Source organism: Ptychodera flava, chromosome 2 (genome assembly GCF_041260155.1).
Source record: "Ptychodera flava strain L36383 chromosome 2, AS_Pfla_20210202, whole genome shotgun sequence".
Classification (NCBI taxonomy): Eukaryota; Metazoa; Hemichordata; class Enteropneusta; family Ptychoderidae; genus Ptychodera; species Ptychodera flava.
In genome coordinates this window covers 46,160,178-46,174,421 of record NC_091929.1, presented here as the reverse complement: position 1 = coordinate 46,174,421, position 14,244 = coordinate 46,160,178, and the positions used below count along the sequence as shown (strand labels likewise).

Here is a 14,244-nt window from a genome sequence, read left to right as displayed (position 1 = left end):
AATGGGATGACTCCTGGCGACTGCGACGATATCAAATGCAACGAGCAGCGTCAGCGTCCAGCTCTCCCTGCATCGGGCAACACACTCAGAATCTGCACAACTGTTCATCACAGTTGCAGTCATCGCAAGTCTGGATTATTTTAAAACTGCTTGTTTTCTGGTACAATTAACGTTCAAATTATCCATCAAATATAGATCCTGTAACTTCACTGTGTCACCACTGAATGTCGCGACGGTATGCGGTACAGAATGAGACAAATCTATTTTTAGTATGCCAAAAAAGCCAGGACTATTGTTCTTATGTAAATTTACGAAAAAAATAGTTACTTTTTACTTTTGATTTGAACTCTTGACCCATTTTCTGTGTGAGTGCAGCAGGTATTTTGACAAGTATAGTGTTCGTGTTGCATGCGAATAAAATGCAATGTCGATATGGACGTAATGCGTATTTATCGTAGGATACTGTGTGCCTGTACGGAATCCCAACTTATAAAAATGCTCGGTCTCGGGCGCAGAATTTCCGACGTTCGATCTCTCAGACGTCCGTTTTCTGCATTTGGCGCTTTGAGTGATGAAAATACACAAGTAAGACAACAAATACACGGAAGTTGATATAATATAATAGCAATAACCCCCTTCGCAGTCGGGTATACACTCGATTTTGGTACAATTCGCTCCATATAGCACTCGCCTATCGGCTCGTGCTATATGTCGCGCATTGTACCAAAATCTCGTGTATACCCTCCTGCGGCGGGGGTTATTGCTTAAATATATATATATGTGTGTGTGTGTGTGTGTGTGTGTGTGTGTGTGTTTGTGTGTATATATAATTAAATCAGAATTATATTGATAGCTTCAAGTGTCGTTCGTACCGTGATTTTGTTTTCTACAAATGCGGTTCAAACAGAGGTTGTAATATCTAGAGAATGGACTGCCAAGGTGTCATGGAATAAATAATGTGAGCGTTCAGTTAAAAATTTGTAAACCTAGATTTTTATAGACACAATTACACTGGTAATAGAATTTTTATAATAGGTCAAATTGGTTGTGTCAAAAATTCTACTAACTAATACTATAAAACAGAGCATAACTATATTGCGACACAGATTGCAATTCTTTCAGTGAATCGTTGAAATAGATAAATGCATTATGAAAAATGAACGGTGAATCTTATAAGAAATGAGTAAAAAAACGCATTCTTACGATAAACTTTACAACATATCGCTACAAAACCTGAGAACAATGACTTCGTAACAATTCCATCAGCTTGATCTACTTCCAAAAAACCTTAAGAATGCATCCCTGCAGAATCGTAAAAAAAACTTAATAAATGTAAACAAAGACATAAAACTGTAATAGTGCGCGTATAATATCTTCTACTGAATATGGTATTTTGTTTGTATTTGTGTTCGCTTTTTAGCGAAACAACATACAATTTAAACACTCTAAATTATGCATTTTTTATACTATAGTATATGCGTATGCGTATACTCAGAGCGTATCGCTCACCAATGGATCTGGTCGTCACTTATGCACCACTGATACATGATGTTATTGTAGCAGTAGTTCATCGTATCTGTAGTAATAAAGTTTGAAGAAATAGAGTCGCCGTCTCTGTCTCCATCACTTGAACTCAAAAGATCCTGCTTCGTAAACAATCCCACACATTGTTTTTAGTGCCGAGACCATGATGTCTGCGTTTCAGGGCGACCCCGAACAACTGAAGAGATGTCAATCTGTCTTCATTGTCAAGGAATTAAGAAGTAGCTAGCTTTGTATAACGTTTCTCGACAATTTTTTCATGCATATTGATAAAAGATGCACAGGTAAAATATTAGAAAACCTGCCAGAAGAAGTGAAAATGATAACTCGTCAATAGCACAAAGAACTGTAAACAGTGACAAGGGAAACTGTTGAAACATTTTCAAGAGGCTTACCCGAGACATGATTTTGAAAGTAGGTAGATGAAAAGAAGTAACGATAAGACTGGGCACATAGACAATATATTTGTAACATTTGTGTTTCAAAAAGCATGGGAATCCATAGCCATGTTGACAGAAGCAACATTTCGAGGCTTTGGATATTTATGATGAAGGATATAAGACTTTACAAGCGAAAAAAAGAATCGCAAATTTGAAAGGTACTAGTTCTCATTTTAACAAAGACGTAAAATTTTGCATTCTTAGATGGAAGTGTAATAGTCCCATGTTTAAGATACGTTCTTGTGAAACTTTAGAAATCCTGTTCGTAATATCGGCCCGTAGTTTTTATGTGCGCACTGACGTGCTGCGAAAACGGCTAGCGATGAATTCTAGGGTATCATCTTGTTAAATGTTCACAGTCACAAATTTCACTATGAAATTTGTTATCCGATTGATTTTCTTTTCTCAAACTCATGTCAAGCTGTCTTTTAATGCTTTCAATATCCTTGAAGCATTTTGCGATATTCATCATGCGTCTCAATAATTCCTGGTAAAGATCTTAGTTTCTCCTTCATTTCCTTTGCTTTCTCGAACCTTTGCGATATGTGTTTTTGATCCAGCATACCTATAATACGCTTTCTCCATATCTCAACATCGCTCTGTCGGTCGTAATCGTTTAGCCCCACGTCGACAATCATCATCTTTGCATCTACACCGAACTGCTCTTCAAGAAAATCAGCGAGGCCGGAGTGCTTTGTAATGAGTACTGGAAGTCCGGCTGCGATGGCTTCCATACCAACCATGCCGAAGGGTTCACTCCTCGATGGCATGATGAAGAGATGGCTTTGCATAAGATCTCCATTATCTCCTTCTGTGTACTATACGGATGAAGAATGTACTTGAGATATTTTGACTTCTTGTATTTGTCAATGAAGGCTTCGCTTTCTTTATGTTTATCCTCTTTGATCCCTCTGATATCCCACTTTGGTAGAGGAGCACCCACCTTATGGTAATAATTACAGACTTCACTCAGGGCTTCAGCAATGATGTCATATCCTTTAAGATGTGCAACTCCATCGACACGACCGACAGTCAGGATTCGCACGGGATGGTTTGGTTTGGGTAGTGTGATTTTTAACTCAAAGAAACGTCTGTCTGGATATGGAATGTACTTTCTGTGTACGATATCCTTTCCACGAAATTTGCCGTCATAATGGTTAAATATGCGAGGACCAACAGAGAAGAAGACATCTGACTCCTCTGCTGTTTCTATGATGCGTTTTTCTTTTTCTTCAGTTTTCATTGGATTGTTTCCTTCTTTGAAAATTTCAGTATCTTCTGGAATAGTGTGGGCAAATTGAAACACCCTCTTGCCATCGAGTCTGTCTTTGCGATATCAAGTGCGCCCTCTGAGTGACAGGTATGTGGCCAATGATGACGTCAGGGTTTATGTCCTTCAGATCGTATCTGGGAAAAACGTTGCATGGGTAACGTTGATGCAGTATAAATCAAAGGGACGTGTGCCTTTCTGAACAGCAGAACTATCTTTATGCCTTTGCTCTCTGCATCCGAACGATTTTCTTCAGACGGTGTTTGTAATGTTGTCACGTGAACGTTGGGAACAGCATCTTTAGCTTGAATGGCGATTTGTCGGTGAACGGTCGAAATACCACCTTTTGACGTTCCCCATTCGTCGTTCAAGATAAGAACACTTTTCTGTTGATGGAAAACATAAAAAGTCATATATTGATCCAAACGGAAAATCTATAAGAATAGCTCAAAATTAATTCATAGCAAATCATGACCCTCTGGCTATCTGAAATCTTGGGCTACGTGTTCGTCAAAGTGCTCACACTGTGTAAGATAAGGCCAAAGTAATTAAATTCTTGTTTTGCGTCCCCACCCGCGTAGGTTTTTAAGGTTTTCATGAAAAAACACACACAAAATATTTGAATAGGAAATTTTAGGACATGACCGCTTAGCTTTTCTGAACTAAAATTTTGTTACAATATTTATTTGCTGTAATCAAATTACATTGTGTTAATTTTCTTGTGTGTGTTTTTCAGCCGCTCAGACGCGTACCTTTTCCCATTTAGAGTGGACGCAAAACAAAGAATTTAATTACTTTGGCCTAAGTAACAATACAGAAACCTTATGATGGCTATCGTTAATGCAATAGTTCAAATCTAAATGATACAGCAATTTGAATGCATGTGTAATATTGCATGCAAGCCAGTGACTTAAACTCAGCTGCACTTTAAAGATTTCAGCTGGAGAAGAATTATTTGAGAATGAGAAAACTTACAACTGTAGTATTTGTTGTGATTAAATAAATGGCGCGATTTAAACTAAATATTGTTAGAAGATGGCCTACCGGATTTTACTACGACGAGTTTGACCAAAAGTCTGCGCTGACCCTACAGGATAACGATAATATACAGGTAAACACAAAAAAGTCTATATCTTTGTAGAGCAATTTTAATTATTTAAGAGATGGATTGATGTAATTGGACAAATCTCAAGCGTACTGCGTTTTTCATCCTTCAGTGAAATTCATTTTCTTCATTTAGGTACAGATGTCCTCGTAGAGTGTTAGAGTGGTCGATGCTAAAGCAGAGCATTACAAATAATAACACAAAATTACTTCAAGTACAAAATAATGATATCTGTTTCTAAAGTTTCATGCATTCTGCAATCATCAGACAGAATGTGTGAAAGTATTCTTAGCTGAACACTCTTATATTGTATGATCGGGACGTACCATTTTTATGTTGGTGGTGTTAAAATTTGATAAATAATATTTGTTTCGGGTGGCGACATTTTGAAATCAACTCCGAGCGTTTGTTTAACAGCATAGATTTTCCATAATTGATAATGTGTAACTAAGCCCTTCGGTAATAACATATTATCATATACCAATGCCCATATCGCTTCATCCTAGTGACGTTTACCGTAAAATATCAGCTGTGATATATTTCATGGTAAACGTCGAGATATGCACGTTGAACGTCATCAGTTTTAGAGTTTCCCGAACTACATTAGCAGTTTGTTGGTAAACAACGTAAACAACAAAATGGGTGCCGCTCCCCGCCTGCGAAGCGATGTCGCCGACGTAAAAACTTGAAGGGCTTCGAGGAACACGGGTATTTCTGGTTGCAAAATACGGAAATATCATGCTGAGTCTTGAATTTTTTCCCATGGTATTTTTTGGTCAAGTTCTAGCAAACATTCTGCCGTTCGCACGGCGCCGGCACTGTGCACGGTCTCCACCGAACAGGTAGTGAGCGCGTAGTTAACGACTGTTAACATGACAACTCTAAGGGTAAACTAACAAATGGCGTCCTCTCCGCGCGAGCTCCGTGCCGTACGACGATCGAAATCAGGATACATTTAAAGCTGAGCAGTTTTTGATCGGTTACTACGGTGGCCCAAAACTACCTGTTCTCCGCATTCAAAGTCTGCGTCGCATTCAATTGTTTTTCTCTCACATATGTCTCCGCATTCAAAGTCTGCGTCGCATTCAATTGTTTTTCTCTCACATATGTCTCCGCATTCAAAGTCTGCGTCGCAATCAAATGTTTTTCTCTCACATAAGCTTATGTCTCCGCATTCAAAGTCTGCGTCGCAATCAAATGTTTTTCTCTCACATATGTCTCCGCATTCAAAGTCTGCGTCGCATTCAATTGTTTTTCTCTCACATATGTCTCCGCATTCAAAGTCTGCATCGCAATCAAATGTTTTTCTCTCACATAAGCTTATGTCTCTGCATTCAAAGTCTGCATCGCAATCAAATGTTTTTCTCTCACATATGTCTCCGCATTCAAAGTCTGCGTCGCAATCAAATGTTTTTCTCTCACATATGTCTCCGCATTCAAAGTCGAACAGCGCTCTCAGACGCTGAATTTTTGCTCTTGCCCTCAATAAAATGGCGATCTTACAGCGTTTGCATATGCAGAATCAGGGTCTAATATTGACCCATTTTAATCGGTTAGCGTCTCTTAAATTATACAGACCAAATACCAGTCAGGTTGTTGTAATTTATACCAAATTTTGGCGAATATTAACTATGAAAATCCCAGTAAACTGCAAGAATAACACAGAACAGAGGCGAACGGGCGTAGAGTCTCCACTGTAATCGTGCAGTGAACGTTATCGATCGATATCCTTTTGTCCGAAATTGATACATTGTTGTCTCGCTCACTCGCGTGTAGTCCCCCGTTTACAATGGCGCCAAACTACGCCGAGGTGCACCAAAATGTGCCGAAACGTACGTAAAAGTATCACCAAAACTAAAAAATTGTCGTCGATTTAATTTCAGTACAGGAAACCAACGGATACCTTCAATGTTGATATTTAAGTGTATAAGTCAATATATGGGTTATTGTGGAAATGTTTATGACGTGACCTCAACACACGAGCGCCCGGCACAAGCGGCGTCCAAACAAATTTTGATCGATAATCTATTGAAAATAACTTGATACAATGTTCGTCGTTGTCAATAGCGACCGTCTGAGAGCGCTGTTCGATAGAAATTATGCTTCGCGGAATAACGTACACTGAGGCATACCTCGGAGACATATGTGAGAGAAAAACAATTGAATGCGACGCAGACTTGGAATGCGGAGACATAAGCTTATGTGAGAGAAAAACATTTGATTGCGACGCAGACTTTGAATGCGGAGACATATGTGAGAGAAAAACAATTGAATGCGACGCAGACTTTGAATGCGGAGACATATGTGAGAGAAAAACATTTGATTGCGACGCAGACTTTGAATGCGGAGACATAAGCTTATGTGAGAGAAAAACATTTGATTGCGACGCAGACTTTGAATGCGGAGACATATGTGAGAGAAAAACAATTGAATGCGACGCAGACTTTGAATGCGGAGACATATGTGAGAGAAAAACATTTGATTGTGACGCAGACTTTGAATGCGGAGACATAAGCTTATGTGAGAGAAAAACATTTGATTGCGACGCAGACTTTGAATGCGGAGACATATGTGAGAGAAAAACAATTGAATGCGACGCAGACTTTGAATGCGGAGACATATGTGAGAGAAAAACAATTGATGCGACGCAGACTTTGAATGCGGAGAACAGGTAGTTTTGGGCCACCGTAGGTTACAGTTGTAAAAGCATATTGGACCTTAAAATGTTCCTTCTGTATGACGATTTTGTATCCCGGTGTCTTTCTTCTTGGGTTTCATTGAGATATGGACGACTTGCAGCGATGTCGCGCGTGATGTTGACATCTTCGTCGTATACTTTATGAATGAAGCCTGTTCACATAAACATTCTGATATTTATGCGCAAGGCGTAATAAAGTAAAGCCTCAAAATTTAAGGTTTTTCGTTCTATTAGTAAAAATTCCCTAAAATTATGGGCTTGGGTATATGATAAATCAAATTCGTGTCATTTGTGCTGCAGCACAAATGACACTCATGCTGATACGACACAGGAACAGGCGATATTGGGTAATAACCTCTAACAATCGTTCCGTAACGAAAGTATATCGGCACTGCATGGAGCTATCCAAGTACATATGGTCATTGAAAAAAAGAATCAAGTCTTTGACATTTCCGTGATCAGTTATTGACAAAGCATCAAGTTACTCAAATATGAGCAGGCGATGTAATATTTGTATATCAGAAAAACTACACATTATAAATGCTGACATATCTATACTGTTAAACAAACGCTTGGAGTTTGTTTCAAAAGGTCGCCACCACAACACGTTCAATGTTTCGGCTACGCTTGTTAGATTACACTTTAGATAGGCCTTTGTTCGTTCTTACTCATAATTTAGAAACATAGATTTCTTCGTGTCCAACAATTGTACTCTCCCTAGACATACACACGCCTTACTTACAGCGAATGTACTTTGCTTCATATTCGTCAATCTTGGTAACCAGCATTTGTTTCTTCATTTGCGTAAACAATTTTTTCAGGTAGTTTACATCATTGCTGCTGATAATTCCCTTGTCTTCTAGGCTCTTGAAAAATATCTGTGGCGTTTTTCATTCCCTGGAGTTGCCCTGAAGGAATGTCGTCATTTACAAAGGTTTTAAGCTTATCGAGGTCATCTTTTACGCAACGATCGCTTAAATACACATATAGTAGAGCCAATGATTTTATTCCACGTTCCGCCATTTCGTCTCTGTGAAGAGTTTACGAGAAAACCAAATTTAGAAAGATAGTTACGAACCCTCAAAAATAATTGATATCCGTAACAAGAGAAGAAATAGAAAATAAAAGCCGTCGTGGGTTTTTGAATTAAATGCAAAAACTAATTAGTATTTTACCATGTGACCTGTCATCTTTACCCTGCGATTTAGCTCAAAAACACGCCCTACTTTCTTTTCATGATATGTTATCTCTATTGAATATATTATGTAATATCTTCATGCCACTTTTTTATTCTCACTCTATATAATAGATCTCCCCACATGGCTTCAATCCACAGAACCAATTTATGGTTTTGCTGATGACAAAAACATCCTCAAAGCGACAACCATTTTTTTTTATATTGACATCCTTCACGATGATCTGGAACATGAAATTACCATTTAAATACTTGATTCCAACTTCAAAATATTAATACATGCTCTCTGTTACTAGGCAACAACTCAAGAAAATGCCGAATTACGTACATGTTCTTTCCTATTAAAGTACAGCAATCAAAGCATCTCCTTCTGCTACCTGTTTAGCTGTAAGACTTGACCAAGAACTCAACTGGTCCAACCATGTTGCCTACCTCCGGCGAGCATTGTGGCTATCGTCTGACGAAATTGGCCTGTGTCAGACGGTGTATTCCGGAAAAAGTTCTTAAGAATGTTATCTCAGCTGCAGTTTTTAGCTCACTGTTCACACACGTCGGCTTATGTCATAGCGATGTCTGTCTGTCTGCCTGTCTGTCCGTGTATGTGTGTGTACGTGTGTGAGTGTGTGTGTCTGTCTGTCTGTCTGTTAACACGATGACTCAAAAACGCCTGAACAGATTCAAGTCGGATTTGGCAGACAGGTATCATATGCTACTTGCAAGAACTGATTAGATTTTCTTTATTGTGGCTTGCATATTAAAGAAGTTATGGAATATCATTTGTTTCCGTACAGTGGTTTTCCTATTGAGAGAGTAATGACAGTGTAGACATATATCAAGAAATACTGTAAAAAAATTCATGTAACTTTTCAGAGATGACAATCTCAGAACATTATGATGATACTGTGAGTGTCGTGTCAATTATCTGCTCATTTGCATATTTAATGAACTTTTGTTATTAGTGACATATCTCTGAAATTCCTGCACCAAACTTGATGATACGTGCAACAAATATTGATCTGATATATATCTAATTATACCGAGAAGAATTGGGCAATGTAAAGTTAATAAATAGCTCATTTGCATATTTTATGAAGTTTTATAATTAGTCATATAACTCCGACATAACTGCACCAAATGTGATGATCTGCTGCAGATACTGATATGACTGATATCTAACTGTTGTGTAAAGCACTTAGTAGTGTAAAGTTAATGAAGGGTCCATTTGCATATGCAATGAACTTTGTAATTAGGTATATAACTCTGAAATTACGGCACCCAAGTCAGTGAAATCTGGTACAGATATTGATCTGATAAATATCTAATTGTACTGACAAGCATTTGGCAGTGTCAAGTTAACAAGGAGCCCATTTGCATATTTTATGAAGTTTTGTAATTAGTCATATAACTCCGAAATAACTGCACCAAATGCGATGAAATCTGCTGCAGATACTGATCTGACAGATATCTAATTGTGGTGTAAAGCATTTAGTTATATGGAGTTAATTAAGGGTTCATTTGCATATTTAATGAACTTTGTAATTAGTGATATTACTCCAAAATTACAGCATTACATTTGATGAAACTTGATACAGATATTGTCCTAAAAAGTATCTAATTGTGCTATTAAACATTGAAGAGTGTCAAGTTAATAATTAGCTCATTTACATATTAAATAAAATTTTGTAATTAGTGATTTAACTCTGAGAGTACTGTGCGAAAGTTGATGAAACCTGCTACATATAATGATATAACAGATATCTGATTGTTCTCATTACACGCCTCACACGGATGTCGATTATATTGGTATGAATTGGGTTTATTGCCGGGAATATTGAAAACCATAATACATTAAATCCTCGTCGTAGATAGTTACTCTGGCAGTAGATCGTATACATGGCTAGTCTTATTAGAAGTCTGTCTTCCACTCCGCGACGTGTACGAAATTGAACTGTTGTGAGAATATACAATGTCTGTCTTTGTTCTTGTGTTTTGGTTAGTGATTATCCTAAGGTCTGCAAATGTTCGTAACATCTCCTTGCTTGTTGTCTTGTCACTTTATAGGAGACAGATCAAAGGTACAATTGTTTTACACAACTTCATAACAGGCAAAACATATGCAGTAATTCATGCCATACTGTATTATTTCATGCATCCAGTAGTGTCTGATAAATGTCAGTACATGTCGAGTCATCAGCAGTCAATTTCTATGCTTGATAACTAAGTTTGTGTAATTTTTCAAACTCAAAGTCATTCCTTCCATTCAGGGTTCACATTAGTAGGTCAAGTTGATCTGTTGAGTAATGCTAAAATTGTCTAGCCTGTGTACTGGATATCCAACATTCTGTGAAGCGTACTACTATTAATGAATCTGTTGTAAAACGCGTGAGCGCATTCAGTTCATATCTTATTGTTGAATATGTAGTGCTCATCGATTTGTTATGCGTCTCCTTTTTAATCTGTAGTTTTATCTTCATTTCTCTACACTGGTCTTATATTGAGTTATTTATATTTATTCTATATTTGCATGTGTTTTTTTAATGCGTGAAAATCCACTTATTGATGCATAGACTTTGTGTAATAAGGTTACAGGTTACAAAGTTACCTTAAGTAGAATAGTGTTCTGCCTCGGAATGTGCACGTATATTTACGGAATATTATCCTCAGGGTCTTTTCCAAAAAAAATTGCTATTACTGATTATCATAAGGCCGACAAACGCAAGAAAGTACTTAACTTAAAGAAAAATTTTACTTATGAATCTGTCATGATCCTTCGATGAGAATTCTAGTGTTACATAACTTTATAGATTGCTGATATAACATGATTGAAAGTTTTTGTGGGTTATTTGTAGTAACATTGTTTTAATCAGCAAATGTCAACTCATTTACTTTTCTATTTTGCAATTGACTTATTTTATTGGCAATTCGACTTTTAGCTATGGGAAACCTACCACCTTTGATAAACTTGAACAATTAAAAGATCCTGTTCTCTTGTATAAGTTCCGTTAATGTTTCTTTTGCCTGTATTTCGATGAAGTCAGTATACTAGCGTTTGTAAAGCTGAACATGTACTAATGTTGTGAAACAAGGTCTGGCAGCAGTTAATTTCACAATCGATATATTGTGGCACAATATATCGATTGTGAAATTAACTGCTGTGCCCTAATGAACTAAAATAGCGCAGTTTAGTGTTGTCAATCATAGTTTTGGCATATTGCCATTGATCTATTCGAATTTTTCAACGGGTCATGGTGAACTGCGTAGACATTAGTTCCGCACATTGAGAAGATAAACATATCATGATAACAATTAGGCTTGCTGACTCAAAACTCTTTAAATCGCAAAACTTCTTATCTGTTTCCTAGCTACATTAGTGCCTCAACTGTCAGGCTATTGGCGAGGCAAAAGCAAGCTTGCGAATCCGGACTCGTCTAAAGCTAAGCAGGGTAGGTGACATACACACTGCCTGTAGACGAGGGGCTGTGAGAAAGTCTAGATCACAAAAGCTTTTCAGGAGTTTATCCTTTGTTTTACTGTAGTTAGGATAAACTTCTGAAGCAGAACACTTTGATCTACAGGGCGAGATATGGGATACGTATCATTATTCATAGTACAAATGTTTGGCCTGCCAAAGGCATGCAGCGATGTTGAGAATGAATGTCTACCAAAAAGTTGTAGCTCCTTTCTTGAATTCGCACAACCGGATTAGAAAATTAATGATTGACCATTGCTTGATTTAGTTTGTAGCCATGATGTATAGTCGTCGAGGTGATAAATGTTGCCATAGCAAAATTCAAAGACTCAAACTAGATTAATAGGGAAACATAAAAGACTACGTCTTTTGCAATGTCAAATTATACTTTAAAAACTCTGTCGGTATCATTTTAAAAGCCGTAAACTGTTGCTATTTTAAGTTATTCACTCCTTGTCTGACAACAAATTCATGGCTCGTGTCATTTGTTTGATAAACAGATTAAAATATGGTGAGTTAGTAAACTAAATATTTCGTTTGTGGATGAACGTTCCATGACAATCTGACTGTGCAAAGATTTCGTAAGGAAATTACTTGAGATCCAGCTGCATTATTTACCAATACTGCTTGTTGAAAACTATACAAGTAATGATACCAACAAATCTTACCTCTCTAGGATTCTATGTCTTTAACTGAGAGAAAGAAATATGTTCTTCGAAAACAGTCCGAAGAAGGGAATTAAACAGTGTGAGACTGACGTCGCACGATGGTACTATGTTGGTTGTCACATGACAAAGCTCGTGCGCATGTACTGCCTGAAAAGCATATATTATATGCCTCTGCACGTAAGTTCTACTAGCGTTCCTTCTCTTACTTGGCAGGCAACATATGCAGAAATGAATAGAATTAATATTTAGCACAATAAGTCAAAGATATTCTAATTTTAAGACCGTTTGATGTCGACTGGTTTGATTCATAATTTCTCTGCAACAGCAAAGAGAACAAAAAACAGTTCCTACTTCACGAAAAAATCCGGTTTTTCTCAATTTTCACGTAAAAAATGGAAAAGTAGCAAAATTTGAATGCTTGTTTTTGGATATTTTATCCCCCAATTGTGATTTCTGATCTTGCGTTAAATAACATTAATTTTTCTTTCCATTTGACAATATTGCCATAAACACGATTGGAACATAGGATAATTGGATTTTCATATTTTTCAAATTTCTCACAAATGTTAGGTGGCCTACAGCTGAATGTTGCGATATTACAAATTACTCATAAAAACAGGTGAGTAACTTGAAAAGAAAAAGCAGATGAGCTTACATTTGCCGATCAAATAGACATTTTTCACCATCGAACTATCCAAAATTAGTTCCAATCGTGTTCATATTTAAAGACAAAGATACAGTTTTCATTTTCACAGAGAAAAAAATTAATTTTGGTAATGTACATAAATTTACCTGTTGTTAATGGCATGAAGATGAAAGAAAAATCTGACCAATGAATTCGCACATTTTAGATACCAACACATCTCAGTAATTTTCTCCGAAATATTTTTTAATGGATGAAACACATCCGTTCTTACATTTTTTGAAAAGAAAAATTGCAAGCATCAATTGCTCAAGGCAATTTGCAGAGTTTTAAAGAAAGTGTCCTCTTATGCTAATGACTACAATTATTTCTCTTAATTGTGGGTATATTTTGCTCGAAATGGATGTTAGATAAAGCAACTCCTCTATTTTGTGCATTTTTTACAAAATTAAGCTTGTCAGCTGACAAAAGTTTACATTTAGAAAGCCTGTGGTACTCGTGCCTTTGCCATCTCAACTATTGTTCACTTTGAAGTTCAAATTCAACTTATCTTCACATTTGGAAGCCAACCACACATTGTTCATTGTGAGTTGAACTTTGGCTGACCTCACCTGATCAATTTCATGTGACACAAACTTTACTGATGAGTGTCATGGCTTTGCATTTGTAGCATTGCATAAATACATTTGCTGATAATAACAGTGCTTACTGAAAAAGTATATATATATATATATATATATATATATATATATATATTATATATATATATATATATATATATATAAGAAACTGTAGGAATTCAGGTGATCCCCAGTGGAGCGTGGAGTGGGGGGAAGATAGAAGAAACTTGGGTTGAAACACACTACCACACCTGGTTGTTAGGTTCCAAACGTATTTATTATACCTCAAACACAACGTTTCGCTCTAAATTTGAAGAAGCTCTAAATTTAGAGCGAAACGTTGTGTTTCAGGTATAATAAATACGTTTGGAACCTAACAACCAAGTGTGGTAGTGTGTTTCAACCAAGTTTCTTATATATATATATATATATATATATATATATATATATATATATATATATATATATATATATATATATATATATATATATATATATATATATATACACACACAAACAGGATGATGTCACAAGGAGGACAACAATCTATAATTATCAGACAGTTTCATAAAGCTATGTCAAGGCATCCTCAAC

At 36.7% G+C, this 14,244-nt stretch overlaps 1 protein-coding gene and 1 long non-coding RNA gene across 2 annotated transcripts in view; one reads left to right on the top strand and one right to left on the bottom strand.

Annotated features, from left to right (window-relative positions):
* Window positions 1-14,244, top strand: part of LOC139122507 (myosin heavy chain, clone 203-like) — a 97,405-nt gene that overhangs the window by 52,415 nt on the left and 30,746 nt on the right. The window lies entirely within an intron of this gene.
* On the bottom strand, window positions 4,297-12,496 carry LOC139148824 (uncharacterized). The gene is made up of 3 exons (XR_011556024.1): window positions 12,388-12,496; window positions 7,798-8,085; window positions 4,297-4,339 (listed from the first exon to the last, which is right to left on the bottom strand). It is a non-coding gene; the product is annotated as an uncharacterized lncRNA (long non-coding RNA).